At 34.8% G+C, this 15911-nt stretch overlaps 1 long non-coding RNA gene across 6 annotated transcripts in view; it reads left to right on the forward strand.

Annotated features, from left to right (window-relative positions):
• LOC136794244 (uncharacterized) overlaps positions 1 to 15911 on the forward strand; it is a 692340-nt gene that overhangs the window by 98232 nt on the left and 578197 nt on the right. Inside the window, exon 1 of one of the 6 annotated variants that reach the window (XR_010840682.1) lies at positions 13147 to 13261. The exons of the other annotated variants lie outside the window; for them this stretch is intronic. This is a non-coding gene — a long non-coding RNA (uncharacterized lncRNA). Of the gene's footprint in view, positions 1 to 13146; positions 13262 to 15911 lie in introns of those variants that run through there. 6 annotated transcript variants of the gene reach the window in all.

Genomic DNA, 15911 nt, shown 5'->3' on the forward strand with positions numbered 1-15911 from the left:
GACATATATTCAAACTACAGAGGATAAAAGATAAAGAAAGAACGCTGAAGCAAACAAGCAGACAGTGGAGTGAATATTTAAAGTATTGAGACAAAAATTTACCAGTGTAGAATTCTGAACCATGAAAAAGTATCATTCAATAGTAAAGGAGAAATAGATTTTATCAGGCAAACAAAAATTGAGGAAAGTTGTCACCAGTAGTCCTGCCTTGTAAGAAATGTTAAAAGAAGTTCTTTAGAGCAAGGAAAATGATAGTTGATAGATGATAGAATGATATCATTGATATAAGTGTATATCATTCTCCACACCTTTACTCCAAAAGTAAAGGTGTGGAGAATGATATACCATGCTAACAGTAATCAAATGAGTCGGAGTAGGTATATTAATTTCAGACAGCAGGATTCAAAGTAAGGAAAATTATCAAGGAAAAAGAGTGACATTACATATTGATAGAGGGATCAATGCACCAAAAAGACATAACTCTCAACGTGTATGTGCTTAACAGTAGAGTGTCAAATTATGAGGCAAAACTTGATAGAATTGCAAGGAGAAAGAGATGAATCCACTGTTAGTTGGAGACTTTAACACTCCTCTGTTAGAAATGGACAGATGCAACAGACAGAAAATCAGTAAGGAAATAACTGAACTCAACAACACCAGCAATCAACTGGATATAATAGACATCTACAGGTTATTTCACCTAAGAACTGCAGAATACACATTCTTCTCAAGCTCACATGGACTTCACTAAGGCCACATTCTGGGTCATAAAATACACCTAAACAAAGTTAAAAGTATAGAAATCATACAATGTCTGCTTTCAGACCATAATAGAATTAAACTAGAAATCAATTACAGAGAGATAGCTGAAAAATCCCCAAGGTTAAACAACACACTTCTAAATAGTACATGGGTCAAAGAAGAAATATCAAGAGAAATGAAAAAGAAATATTTAGAGCTAAATGAAAATAAAAACACAACTTATCAGAATTTGTTGGATGCAGCAAAATTAGTGCTTAGAGGAAATTTTATAACACTGAATGCTATAGTAGACAAGAAGAAAGATCTAAATGCAATCATCTAACCATCCTTTTTATGAAACTAGCAGAAGAGCAAATTAAACCCAAAGTAAACAGAAGAAAAGAAATAATAAGCTATTAGGACAGAAACCAATGGAATTGAAAACAGAAAATTACTAGAGAAAATCAATGAAACCAAAGCTAGTTCTTTGAAAAGATCAATAAAATTGATTACCCTCTAGTCAGGCTAAGAAAAAAAGAGAGAAACACAAATTACAAATAAAAGAAATGAAAGAGAGGTCATCACTACAGATCCCATAGACATTAAAAGGATAACAAAGGAATCCTATGAACAACTCTATGCCCACAGCTTTGATAATCTAGATTAAATGGGCCAATTCCTTGAAAGGCAGTCTGCCAAAACTCACACAAGGAGAAACAGACAATCTGAATAGGCCTATACCCATTAAAGAAATTGAATCAGTAATTAATAACCTTCCAAAACAGAAAGCATAAGGCTCAGAGGGATTCACTGGTGAATTCTACCAAATATTTAAGAAAGAAGTTACATCAATTCTCTACACTCTATCAGAAGATAGAAGCAGAGTGCATACTTCTTAACTCATTCTGTGAGGTTGGCGTTACCCTAATACCAAAACCAGATAAAAATATTACCAGAAAAGAAAACCACAGACCAGTATCTCTCATAGATGCAAAAACTCCTCAATAAAATATTAGCAAATCCATTTTAACAATATATTAAAATATTCATACATGACAACCAAGTGGGATTTATCCCAGGTACACAAGCCTGGTTCTACATTCAAAAATCAATTAATATACTTCATCACAGCAATAGGCTAGGGAAGAAAAATTACATGATTATGTTAGTAGATGGAGAAAAAGCACTTGACAAAATCCAACATCCATTAATGATAAAAAACTCTCAGAAAACTAGGGATAAAGGGAGATTTCCTCAACTTGATAAAGAACATTTACACAAAACCTACAGCTAACATCATACTTAATGATGAGAAACTTAAAACTCTCACTTAATTTAGGAAAAAGGCAAGAATGTCCCCTCTCACCATTGCTTTTCCACATCATACTTAAAGTCCTAGCTAATGCAATATTATAAGAAAAGTAACAAAAATTATTGTGATTGGGAAGGAAGAAATAGAACTTTGTTCACAGGTGACATCATCATGTATGTTGAAGTCTGAAACAATCAACAAAAAACTCTTGGAACTAATAAGCAAATGTAGCAAGGTTGCAGGATACAAGGTTGATATACAAAAGTTAATCACTTTTCTATATACCAGCAACAAACAATGGCAAATTTGAAATTAAAAACACATTACCATTTACATTAGCACTCAAAGGAATGAAATACTTAGGGGTAAATTTAACAAAATATGTACAATATCTATATGATGAAAACTTTAAAAACCGATGAAAGGAATCAAAGAACTAAATAAATGGAGAGGTGTTTCATGTTCATGGATAGGGAGACTCAATATTATCAAGATTAGTTTTTTCCAACTTAATCTATAAATTCTATGCAATCCTAATCAAATTCCCAGCAAATTATTTTATGGATATCAACAAACTAATTACAAAGTTTATATGGAGAGGAAAAAGACTCAGAATGGCCAACTGAGTATAGAAGGAGAAGAACTAAGTCAGGGGACTGATACTACCTGACTTCAAGACTTACTATAAAGCTACAGTAATCCAGACTGTATTCTTGGTATTGGTGAAAAAACAGACAAACAGATCAATAAAACAGAATAGAAAGCCCAGAAAAAATCCCACATAAATGTAGTCAACTGATCTCTGGTAAAGGAGCAAAGACAATAAAATGGAGCAGAGATAGTCTTTTAAACAAATGGTGCTGGAACAACTGGACATCCATTCATATGCAAAAAATTGCATCTATACATGAATCTTACACTCTTCACAAAAATTAATTCAAAATGGATCATCAACCTAAACTCCTAGACTATAAAACTCTAAGAAGATAATATAGGAGAAAACCTGTATGATATTGGATATGGTGATGACTTTTTAGATATACCACCAAATGCATGATCCATGAAAGAAATAATTAATAAGCTGGATTTCATTAAAATTAAAAACTTATGCTCTGCAAAAGAGAATGTCAAGAGAATGAGAAGTCAAGCCAAGACCTGGAGAAAATGTCTGCAAAAGACCCATCTAATAAAGGACTTTTATCCAAAATATATAAAGAACACAAAACTCTGAAATAGGAAAATGAACAACTCCCTTAAAAAAGTAAGCAAAAGACATGAACAGACATTTCACCGAAGATATATGTATAAGTAAGCATTTGAAAAGACGTTCAACATTATATGTCATTTGGGAATTTCAAATTAAAACAACTGAGATACCATTACACATCTATTAGAATGGCCAAAATAAAAAACACTGACAACACCAAATTCTGGTGAGGATGTGGAACAATAGGAACTCTCATTTATCATTGATGGGAATTCAAAATGGTACAACCATTTAGGAAGACAGTTTGAAGTTTTTGCAAAACTAAATGTACTCTCACCATACAATTCAGCAGTCATGCTCTTTGGTATTTACGCAAATGAAATGATAATTTATGTCTATCCAAAAACTTGCACATATAAAATTATAGCATCTTTATTCATAATTGCTGAAACTTGAAAGCTACTCAGATGTCCTTAAGTAGGTGAGTAGATAAATGAACTGTGGTACATCTAAACAATGGAATATTCTTCAGCACTAGAAGGAAATGAGCTATCAAGCCATGAAAAGACATGGAGGAAACTTAAATGCATATTAGTAATAAAGAAGCCAATCTAAAAAGGCTACATACTGTATGATTCCAACTATAAGGCATTCTGGAAAAGGCAAAACTATAGAGACAATGTAAAGATCAGTGGTTGTTAGTGTTTGGAGGCAGGGAGGGATAAATGGGCAGATCACAAAGGATTTTTAGGGCAGTGAAACTTTTCTGTATGATACTACAATGGTGGATACACATCATCTTAGATTTGTCAAAATCATGGAATGTGCAACACCAAGATTGAACCCTAATGTGAGCTATGGTCTTCGGGTGATAATGATGTCTCAATGTAGGTTCATCAACTGTAACAATGTTACAGTCTGATGTGGGATGTTGATAGTCAGGGGGATTGTGCATTTGTGGGGATGGGGAGTATATGGGAACTCTGTCCTTTCTTCTCAATTTTTCTGTGAGTCTAAAGCTACCCTAAAATAAAGTTCATTAATTGAAAAAAATATTAGAGACATTAAAGTGGTATACTAGTAAAGATCTTTTTAACAGAAAAGAAACTAAAGGAGGAACAGAGGTGCAAAAAGACATGAGATATATAGAAAACAAAACAGCAGATCCAACCATATCCATGATTATACTAAATGAGGACCGATTAAACACTCCAATCAGAAAGCAGAGATTATCAGGCAGGTTTAAAAAAAAACCCAAGATCCAACTATATACTATTTATTAAGAGACATACTTAAGATTCAAAGAGGCAAATAGGTTAAAATTAAAGGCATGGAAAAAATACATCATGCAAACAGTAATCATAAGAATGCTGGAGTGGCTATACTAATATCAGGCAATACAGACTTTAAAATAAAAATATTAATAGTGAAGGTGTAGAGTAAAGTACCTTTACTCCAAGATATATTATGTGAAATACCCAAGGGCATTTCATATAATAAAGGGTCATTCATCAGGAAGATACATATAAAATAAATGAAGCAAAAACTGACAGAACTGTAGGTGAAACAGACAGTGCAACAATAATAGTTGGAGCTTCAATATCTTGCTCTCAATAACACAGAACAACTAGACAGAAAATCAGCAGGGGTATACGGGACTAGCATCAATATCAAACAACTTGACCAGACTGACATCCATAGAACACACTACCCAACAGAAGCAAAATATACATTCTTTTCCAGCTTTGTGGAACATTCTTTAGGGTAGACCTTACACTAGTCTGTAAAAGACATCTCAATATACTTAAAAAGATTAAAGTTATACAAGATGTGTTCTTTAACCACAAATGAATTAAATTAAAAATAAACAATGGAAAGAAATTTGGAAAATCTCCCAATTTTGGAATTTAAAAATATGCTTCTGAATAGCCCATGGATCATAGAAAAAACATCACAAGGGAAAATATTTTGAACTGAATGAAAACAAAACACAACATATCAAAATTTAAGGCATATAGCAAAGCAGTGTTTAGAGGAAAATTTATATCAGTTAAAGCCTTTACTAACAAAGAAGAAAAAATGTAAATTAACATTAGATTCTGCCTTAAACTAGAAAAAAATTAACCAAAACCAAAGAAAGGAGAAGGAAAGAAATAATGAAGATTAGAGCATAAGTCAATGAAATTGAAAATGAGAAAATCAATGAAACCAAAAGTTGCTTCTTTGAAAAGAGCAACAAAATTGACAAACCATTACCTAGATTGAGTCTTTCCTCCCCTGACAAAAAATTGAGAAGACAAAAATGACCAAAATCAGGAATGAAAGAGGAGACATTATTATTGACCCTACAAAAATTAAAAACCAATTTTATGCCAACAAATTAGACAACATGGATTAAATGGACAAATTCCCTAAAAGAAACAAATTACTAAAGTTGACTAAAGAAAAGAAAATTTAAATATACCTATATATTTATAACAAATATAGAAATTGAATTAGTAATTTAAAATCTGTCCACAAAGGAAAGCCCAGCCCCAGATAGATTCAGTGGTATATTCTATCAAATATTTAAGAAATTCTATCAGTATTTCAGAAGCTCTTCCAGAAAATAGAGGAAAATGGAATATTTCTCAGCTCATTCTATGAGGTCAGTGTTATTTCTCTGATACCAAATACAGAGCTATATCCTTCATAAATATATATACAAAAATCTATAACAAAATATTAGCAAACCATATTCAGAAACCTATAAAAAGGTTATACCCTGTGATCAAATGGAATTTATCCCAAGAATGCAAGATTTATTTAATATGTGAAAATTAATTAATGTAAGACACCATCTTAATAGAATAAAGAGGAAAAATCACATGGTCATTTCATTTCTCTTTTTTTAATGATTCCATTTATATGAAATATCTAAAATAGGTAAATCCTTAGAGACAGAAAGCAAGTTAGTGGGTGTCAGGGGCTGGAGGGAGGGGGCAATGGGGAGTGACTGCTCAATGGGTATGGGTGTTTTGTCTGGGGTGATGAAAAAGTTCTGGAACTACATAGTTGTGATGGTTGCACAACACTGCAAATGCATCAAGTGCTACCGGATGCTATCAAGTGCCATCAAGTCACTTTTAAATGGTTAATTTTATGTTTATTTTACTACAATTCTTAAAAAATGTAATTTGAGGCTCAGAGAATTTAAGTGACTTACTTAAGGTTACTTTACAGCTGATAGGTTGTAGAGCTGTGTTTTAATCCCAGTAATCTGGCTCAATGCCTCATGACTTTAAAAAAAATTCCAGTGAAAAACTTTATTTTGGGCCATTTAGGAAATTTAGATACATTGGACTAAGCTGAAAATATCAGTAGCATTGGACACCATTGATTAAGCCCATGCTGGTGACAAACAGTATATTCTGTCTAGTCTTTACAGTGACATTGAAAAGTTAATATTATTGTTTAGTTTGACATAAAATTTACCATTTTAACTGTTTTAAAATGTACAATTCATGACATTCACTGCATTTACACTGTTGCACAACCATCACCATTATCCATCTCCAGAACTTCTTCCTCTTCCCAAACTGAAACTCTGTACAGTACTGACTAAACATATAACTCCCCATTCCCCCTGTCCCCCAGCCCCTGACAACCCCCATTCTGTGGCTCATGGTCCCCAGGTCCAGGGCTATTGACTGGGGTTGCACATAAAAATAAGACATGGCCACTTTCGAGGTCTATCTAGCCTGTGTACCTGCCCTCTAGTGACCTTGACAGTGTGTCTTTTTCCACCAAGTTAGAGAAATCTGGTTGCAGGACGACAATGTCATTGAAGTGTGCAAAGGATCCTCTGTGGCCTGTGGCTGGAGAGCGGGAGAAGGAAGCCAGGTGATGGAATATGGTTGGGATGAAAGGTAGGGATGAAGGGATTGCAACAGGAAGCTCTGTTTGGAAGGGTGAAGATGAGAATTGGGAAGATACTGCTTGTCTTCTTTCTTCCCGGATTGTTCAGAGGAGTACATGAGAATTTGCATGAGGATGTGCTTTGAAGAGACTGGGGTGCTCTGCATACTTCATTAGGACTCACATCACGACTGAAGTGGACTTGTTTAAAGGGCATAACTCAGCAGAGCAGTTTCAATGGGGGATGCAGATGACAAGATGTTTAGTGGATACAAACTACTCCTTCAAGACATTGGGCCACAAGGAGAGGGAAGAAATAATACAGTGCTTGAGACTTTAGGGTCCAGCAAAGGTCTCATAGATATGACTCTGTTTTTATTATATCTTATTTTTTAAGTTTAAGGCATACAGCATAATGATTTGACTTACATACATCAAGGAATGATTACTGTAGTAGGTTTAGTGAATATCTGTCATCTCATATAGACACAACATTAAAGAAATAGAAAAAAATATTTTTTCTATTTAATATGTGATTTATTTAATATGTGAAAATTAATTAATGTAATACACCATCTTAATAGAATAAAGGGGAAAAAAATCACATGGTCATTTCATTTCAATAGATTCAAAGAAAGGGCATTTGACAGAATCCAACACCCATTCATAATAAAACTCTTAACAAGCTAGGAATAAAAAGGAACATCCTCAACCTGATAAACTGTGTCTATATTTTAAAAAACCCTTACAGCTAAAATCATACTTCATAGTGAAAGACTGAATGCTTTTCTCCATAAGTTTGGGAATAAGGCGAGGATGTTTACTCTCACCACTTCTAGTCAACATTGTTCTGGAAGTTTTTGTCATAGCAATAAGGAAAGAAAATAAAGAGAGAGAGAGAGAAAGAAAAGAAGGAAGGGAGGAAGGAAGGAAGGAAGGAAGGAAGAGAGAAAGAAAAAGAGAAGGAAGGAAATGAGGGAGGTAGGGAGGCAGGGAGATAGGAAGGAAAAAGAAAGGAGGATAGGAAGGAAGGAAAGGAAGGAAGGAAAAGAAAGGTGAGGGAGAGACAGAGAAAGAAAGAAAGGGCAGAAAGGAATAATAAAAGCCAAATTGGAAAGAAAAAAGTACGAAATAATTTATATTTGTAAAAGATATAAAACCTTAAGGAATTCACACACAAAAAACTACTATAACTAATAAACATGCAATGTTGTAAAATGTAAGACCAATATACAAAAATCTATTGTATTTCTCTGTAAGTTAATCTGTAGATTCAATATGACCCCTATCAAAATCCCAAGAGGCATATTTTTAAAGAAATTTGACATGGAAATGCAAAGGACACCAAATAGCCCCAATAATTTTGAAACAGAAGAGCAAAGTCAATGTAGGACTTAAAATTCTTGCTTTCAAAATTTACTATAATGCTATAGTAATCAAGACAGTGTGACACTGGCATAAGTATAGACCTATAGATTGATGGAACAGAATTGAGAGTTTTAAAAAAATTCCTTATATTTATGGTCAGTTGATTTTGGACAAATGTACCAAACCAGTTCAATGGAGGAAAGGATTGTCTTTTTATCAACTGTTGCTGGGGAAATTGGATATCCATATACACAAAATTTAAAAGATTGTATCTTAAATGTAAAAGCCAAAATTCTATATCTTCTAACAGAAAATATTTGTGACCTTGGGTCAAGCAAATAGCTTAGATACAATACCAAAATCATGAGCAATAAAATAATAAATTGATAAATTAGACTTTCTGAACATTAAAGCAAACATTAAGGAAATGAAAAGACAAGCCACAGAATGGAGAAATATTTTCAAATTGTATATCTGAAAAAGGATTTATATCTAGAATGTATAATATAAATATAAAGCAATAAGATGAGATAAAGCAATAAGATAAAGCAACCTAATTAAAACAAAAGATTTGAATAAATATTTCACCAAAGAAGATACGCAAATGTCTAAACATGAAGAAGATACTCAACATCATGAGACATTAGGGAAATGAAAACTGAAACTACAATGCGAGACCTCATTACACTGGCTAGAAAGGCTATAATAATAAAAATTTTCAAAACACCATAATAAGTGTTGAAAAGGATGAAGAAACTGATAGGAGTGTGGACTTGTAAAGCCTCTTTGGAAAACAGTATGGTACTTTCTTAAAAAGTTAAACAGAAGCTTACCATATAACCAAAACAATTTTATTCCATGGAAGCTACCCAATGAAAACATATGTCCACATAAAGATGTGTACAAAAATGTTCATAGCAGTATTACTTATAATAGTTAAACACTAGAACAATCCAAACATCGAACAACTGATGAATGGATAACATAATGTGGTGTATCCACACAATGGAATATTATTTGGCCATAAAAGGGAATGAGGTACTGACATACGCTGCAACATAGGTGAACCTGAAAAAAAAAATGCTCAGTAAAAGCAGCCAGCACAAAAGATCATGTAGTGTATGATTCCATTTGTATAAACATTTCAGGAAAGGCTAATTTGTAGAAACAGCAAATCAATGGTTGTCTGGGGCTGAGGGTGGGAGTGAGAGCTTACTGCAAAATGGTATGAGTGAACTCTTTGGGGATAATGGAAATGTTTGTAGTGATGGTTGCGTAATTCTATAGACTTACTAAAAATCATTGAATTGACACTTAAAATTTTATGGTATATAAAGTATGCCCCAATAATGCTGTTTAAAATATTGCTAAGGACTTGAAGCCTACAGGAGCAGTTCTTTCAAGTTCCTAGAACCTCTTAATTAAAATTAAACTGGAAGTCTGTATGTTTATGGTTTGAGGGCAGGTGGCAATGTTAAGAAATGCATTGTAGGTGTGATCTGCATTCTGGGGTTGTGGGTATATTATGAAAGCAAAGAAGGTGTGGTAATTTTGCTCTCTGAAAGTAAAATCAAGTTAGAGTAAATGGGCAAAAGACTGGGGGGAAGTGCACATTTATCATTATTATTAAATTGGCTATTTAGTTTCAGTCTCTCGCTGGGCAAGGAACATATTAATAGTCTTGTTCGGTTGTCTTAAAAAAACCCACACTTGTTGTTAAGGCTTGCTTGTGCTTCGTGTGGGCTACAAGATGAGGGGCAGAGAAGGGGAGTGATTATGGAGTTGGGAAAGATAGAACACAAATTTACCATAACCTCGATTCGAAATGTACCTAAAACAATGTTTTATTTTGTTTTTAAAATAGACTTTATTTTTAGAGCAGTTTTAGGTTCACAGCAAAACTGAACAGCAAGTACAGAGAGTTCCCATACCCCCTACCCCCACACACACGCAGCCTCCCACTGTCAACATCCCACAGCACGTGGTACATTTGTTACAACCAATGAACATACACTGACGCATCATTATTACCCAAAGACCATAATTTACATTAGGGTTCACTTTTGATGTACATTCTATGGGTTTTAACAAATTATGATAATACATATCTACCATTGTAGCATCATATGGAGCGGTTTCACTACCCTAAAAATCCTCAGTGCTCCACCTATTCAACTCTTCCTCCCCTCTAACCTCTACAACCATTGACATTTTTACTGTCTCTATAGTTTTGCCCTTTTCAGAACGTCATATAGTTGGAATCATACAGTATGTAGCCTCTTTAGATTGGATTCTTTCACTTAGTAATATGCATTTAAGGTTTCTCCATGTCTTTTCATGACTTGATAGCACATTTCTTTTTAGTGATGAATAATATTCCATGTTATGGACATCCCACAGTTTATTTATCTACTCACCTACTGAATGACATCTTGGTTGCTTCAGTTTGGGCAATTATGAATAACATCTGTGTACAGGGTTTTGTGCAGATATAAGTTTTCAACTCATTTGGGTGAATAACAAGGAGTGCAATTGTTAGCTTTTATGAACAAATGTATTCTGGTCCAGGAGGGATTCCTTTTCTTGTGCTAAGTTCTGCTGTGAGTTCTACAGTGTTCCTGTTGTCTCACTAGTCTATAAAAATATGCATGATTAAATGGATTTTGATTGTTCCTTAATCAACTCCAGCCTTCGGCATTTTTAAATGAAAAATTTATTAACATTTTCTTCATTAAAGTAGTATTACACACCCGCTTAAAAAGGTAAGCTAAAAAGTGATGCCTTCCCTAGTCTTCTTCCCTAGACGTAATTACTGGCAGTTTGTCTATCCTCGCTGACATTTTAAAGCAGAAACAGAGGTATGTGTAATGTATATGTATATTTAATGTAATCAGAGCTTATGCTTTATATGCTGTTATGCCATTTTCTCTTTTTACTTAATGTTGCACAACTTTTCATGTCAGTATGTAAGCTTCACCTCATTTTAAAATGCTCAACAATAGCCACAAGAGTGCAAAAAAAGATAAAATCTTCATTTTAAGCTTGAATAGCTGAAGTCAAAAATTGTTAACAGTGGACTTAATTATTTGTTTTTTAAATTATCTATTGTCTATTTCCCCTGCTAGAACTGAAACTCTATGGGGGGCAGAGCTTTGTTTATTTTGCTTAATGCTGTATCTCTAGCATCTAAAATGGTCATAAGCATAGCACTTAACACTTATTGAATGCTTACTCTGTGCATTTCATACATTTTCTCTCATTAAATGCTTAGAACACCTTTATGAAGTGGATACTGTCGGCATCTCCATTTTACAGACTAGGAGACTGAGACACAGTGAGGTTGGGTAACTTGCCACAAACCACACACTATTGAGGTGGAGCCGTGATTTGAGCCCAGGCAGCCTGATTGGACCTGGGCTTTTAACCACTGTGCTAGACACTTAAAGGGTGCAAGGTTAAGAAGAGACAATGCCTGGATCCAATGAAGAAAAGTCCACGGCACCTTCAGAACTTCTGGCTAGATTCAGAAACAGACACAACTTTGGATTGTTTTCCTTGTGGGAAGAGTGGGTGCCTTCCTTTTCTGTATGTATATATGTGTGCATGTGGGATAGTTGTATTAGAAGAGTTGTGTGTTGACTGGCATAGAGTGCAGTGGACTTCTGTGGTTTTTATCTGCCCAGCACACCTTCCTCTCTTCGTTAGGTATTAGCCTCCCCTTTGCTTTGAAGACTCTTCCTCCCCTCTCCAATCAGAACAAGCTGTCCCTCTTGCTTATGTCTATCAGAGCATTTCCCTGGGATTCTGACATACTAGACCAGAAAGAGAAGCCCTTCTATTTTTTTCTCCTGTATAAGTGTATTTGGATTAACATTTGAATTTAGAATTCCATAAAGACAGCAAAGAATTTTTCAATATTGACTGAACTTACATTATGGACTAAAACTGCATATAATTCACAGTGGAATTAAGTTAAGCAAGTTTTTTTTTTTTTTTTTTTTTTTTGCATTAAACTCAGTAATTATGCTGGCTTTAATTTCCAATTATCTCATTAAAGCATTAGGAAAAACACTTAATTGAGTATGATTTGTCTTCTGGTCCAGGAGGGATTCCTTTTCTTTTACTAAGTTCTGCTGGTCTTCTGTGAGTTCTACAGTGTTCCTGTGTCCCACTAGTCTATGCTAGGGTTAATTACTTCCTTTTATCAGAGCACTATGTATTTGTAGTAGGCTGAAATATGATCCCCCCCCCCCCCCCCGAAAGATATCAGGTCTTAATCTCTGGAATCTGTAAATGTTACCTTATTTGGAAAAAAGATCTTTGCAGTTACGATTAAGTTAAGACTCTAGATGGGGAGATTATCTTGGTTTATCCAGGTGGATCCTAAATGCTATCATGTGTATCTTTATTAGAGGGAAGCAGAGGAAGATTTTGTACAGAGGAGAAGGTGATGTGAGGACAGGAAAGAGGGAAACTTGAAGATATTGGCCTTGAAGATTGGAGTGATGTGGCCACAAGTCAAGAAATGTTGGAAGCTACAGGAAGTTGGAAGAGACAAGGAATGGATTCTCCACTAGAATCTCTGGAGGGAATGCAGCTATGTCAACACCTTGTTTTCGGTCCAGTGATACTGATTTCAGACTTCTGGGCTTTAGAACTGTTGAGAACGAATTTCTACTGTTTTCAGGCACCAAGTTTGTGGTAATTTGTTACAGCAGCCACAAGAAACTAATACGGTACTATTTCCTGATATTTCCTATTTATCCCCAAATCCTTTGAATTCAAATCTTTGTCAGTAGTATTATCAAGGTGGTTTTCATTTTCTCCAAAAATGTTTTGCAAAATGTTGGCTGCCTGCTCTATTTATTGACTCACATAGCAGTGCAAGCCTTTCCTTCTCTCTCACCTTCCCTCTTTTCCTCTTTCCTATCCAAGTACTCTTTGTTCTGTCTATATGATATTTTAGTTTTGTCTCTTTCTGTGTTGTCTGCCCGCTGGGATATATCAGGAGAGTCATATTCTCATCTTTCTGGTAAAAAACCCTTTATTATTAGGAGCCAAACTGACATGGATTTCTCCATTGAGAAGAAATGTGAACACCCCTATGGCTGCAAAGACCTGGCAGTTACTATTAACGTCATTTTATTCTCAATACCGTGTAAGGTACCTTTTCTTCTTGGAATGTCTTAAAACATTTTTATATACTTAGTAATGTCAAAAGAAAATTCAGAGAGCTTTACTCAATGTGAATATTTTATTGAGTGAGAAACAAACCGCTAACAGGGAGATTTCAAATGGAAAGTAGTTAGAGCTTGACTTTCAGTAGTTACAGTTTGGTTTATAAAGGATGAATGAGTAAGCACTTGTTTTCTCTTGTGATTTGTTACCAGACACATATTCATTTTCATTGCATAAACTTACTTGTTTGTAGCTGGTAAGCTAGGAACCTGGAAAGTCATTCTGTAAGGACATGAAGAAAGCTTAAGTTTTGTTTAAAGTCAGCATTTCTGGTAAATCAAGACAGTTTAAGTTTTGGTTATATGACTGAGTTTTTGATCTAGTGGTGTATTCAAACAGTGACCTCTATTTTGTTTTTTCTTTAACAGAAATAAATGCGGGCATCTGGGGTCTAAGAACCTAGGATTAAATCTCAGCTCTAGCAGTTCTCGATTGTATGACTTTTTGTAAACTGCTATTTTAACCTGTTTAAGCCTTGGAATTTCTCATCTGTAAATTGTGTAAAGTATGGATAGTAGTAAGGTTATTGTAAGGATTAAATGAGTTAATATATGCAAAGCACTGAGACACAGACAGTGTCTGACATGTAGAAAATGCTTGACAAATGCTACTCTTTTCACCATCATCATCATCAAGATCATTGTCATTGTCTAGGGTGAAAACTGTGCCATCTTATCTGTGTTTCTATCAGAGCAGGAATAGTTTCCATCTCTTAACCTTACCATCCCTTTAACCTGGCTCTCCTGCTGTAAGTGGCAGACCCCAGGCAGGACATACCTTTCCATTCACACTTGATCAGGAGGAATTAACAAAAGCCTTTCCTTTTGAGGTGGGTCTTATTTTTATGAGCCATTATTGTCTGTCAGAAGCAATAATTTGGTTGAATTACTTAAAAGAATATTTAAATTTCTTGATTTCACTTTGTAGTATATGGGTAATTTACTACAGGCAAAATTTTCATATATATACACATTTATGCAAAATTTTTAACCACCTTTGAAATTGAGGAATGACTATGGTTTTGTTATATTCATTCATTCAGCAAATATATGTTGAATTCCTACTGAATGCCCAGCTCCTGTGTTAAGTCCTGGGAGCCTAGCAGTGAAAGAAACAGACATGGTTCCTTCCCCATGGATTTTACAATCTAGTGAAGACAGACTAGAAAAATAAGCTAATAAAATAATAGCAAATTGAGTCAGGTACTATGAGGGTCACAAACAAGATTCTGAGATGGAGATAGAGAACAGCAAGGTTACATGGGACAGGATGGGTGCCAAGGAAGGCTCTCTGAGGAGTGGACATTGAGGAGAAATTGGTAGGATGAGAATGAGTCTAACATAAGGGGCTGCGCAAAGAACATTCTAGTTAGAGACTATAGCATATGTTAATGTGTTAGAAGATGACAAAAAATACCAGGGTATCCATAGGGAAGAGGGCAAGCCTAGGAGCTATAGGAGATGGTTTTATAGGGATAGGCAGGTGCTAGATCATGCAGGAAATGACAGGTCCTCGGAAGGAGTTTGGATTTCATCCTAAATGCAGTAGGAAGCCTTTGAATGGTTTTAAACAGTGGAGTTTTAAGAGGGTGACTCTTATGGCTGTGAGAGGACTGAGGGAGGTGGGCTTTGGTGGTTGGAGGAGGGGAGTGAGAGAGTTCAGTTGGTTTGCCCTTGTCATCAGTTCAGACAGAGATAATGTTTTATGGCCTAGGGCCCCAGAAGCCTATAAGAGACAGATCAGCCATGTTTTTAGAAGGTAAAATAAAAAAGGCCTGTTGATTGATTGGATCTGGGGTCTGAGGAAAAGGGTGGGATCAGGAATTATGTCAGTGTTTTACAGTAAGAATAAAAGAAATGTAACCCATGAGATCAGTCATGGTTCTTCTTGTTAGCAAATAATTTTTATTTAAGATGTATGCAGGTAGGATTAGTATATGTAGCCATAATATCATATAGCTATCTGTGTTTCTAAATCAATTTGATTTTGCTCTAAGACCAAAGTTGTTTCATTGCTTAAAAAGCTCTGCCTTGATTAGTGCCTTTAATAGCCATTAATGTAAATAGAAGTGTTTTAAATTTTGATTAGGACAGTTAAACTCTGCTAAATCAGACTGATTGCAAAATTGACTTAAATGGTTTGAGTTAT

Source organism: Kogia breviceps, chromosome 5 (genome assembly GCF_026419965.1).
Source record: "Kogia breviceps isolate mKogBre1 chromosome 5, mKogBre1 haplotype 1, whole genome shotgun sequence".
NCBI lineage: Eukaryota > Metazoa > Chordata > Mammalia > Artiodactyla > Physeteridae > Kogia > Kogia breviceps.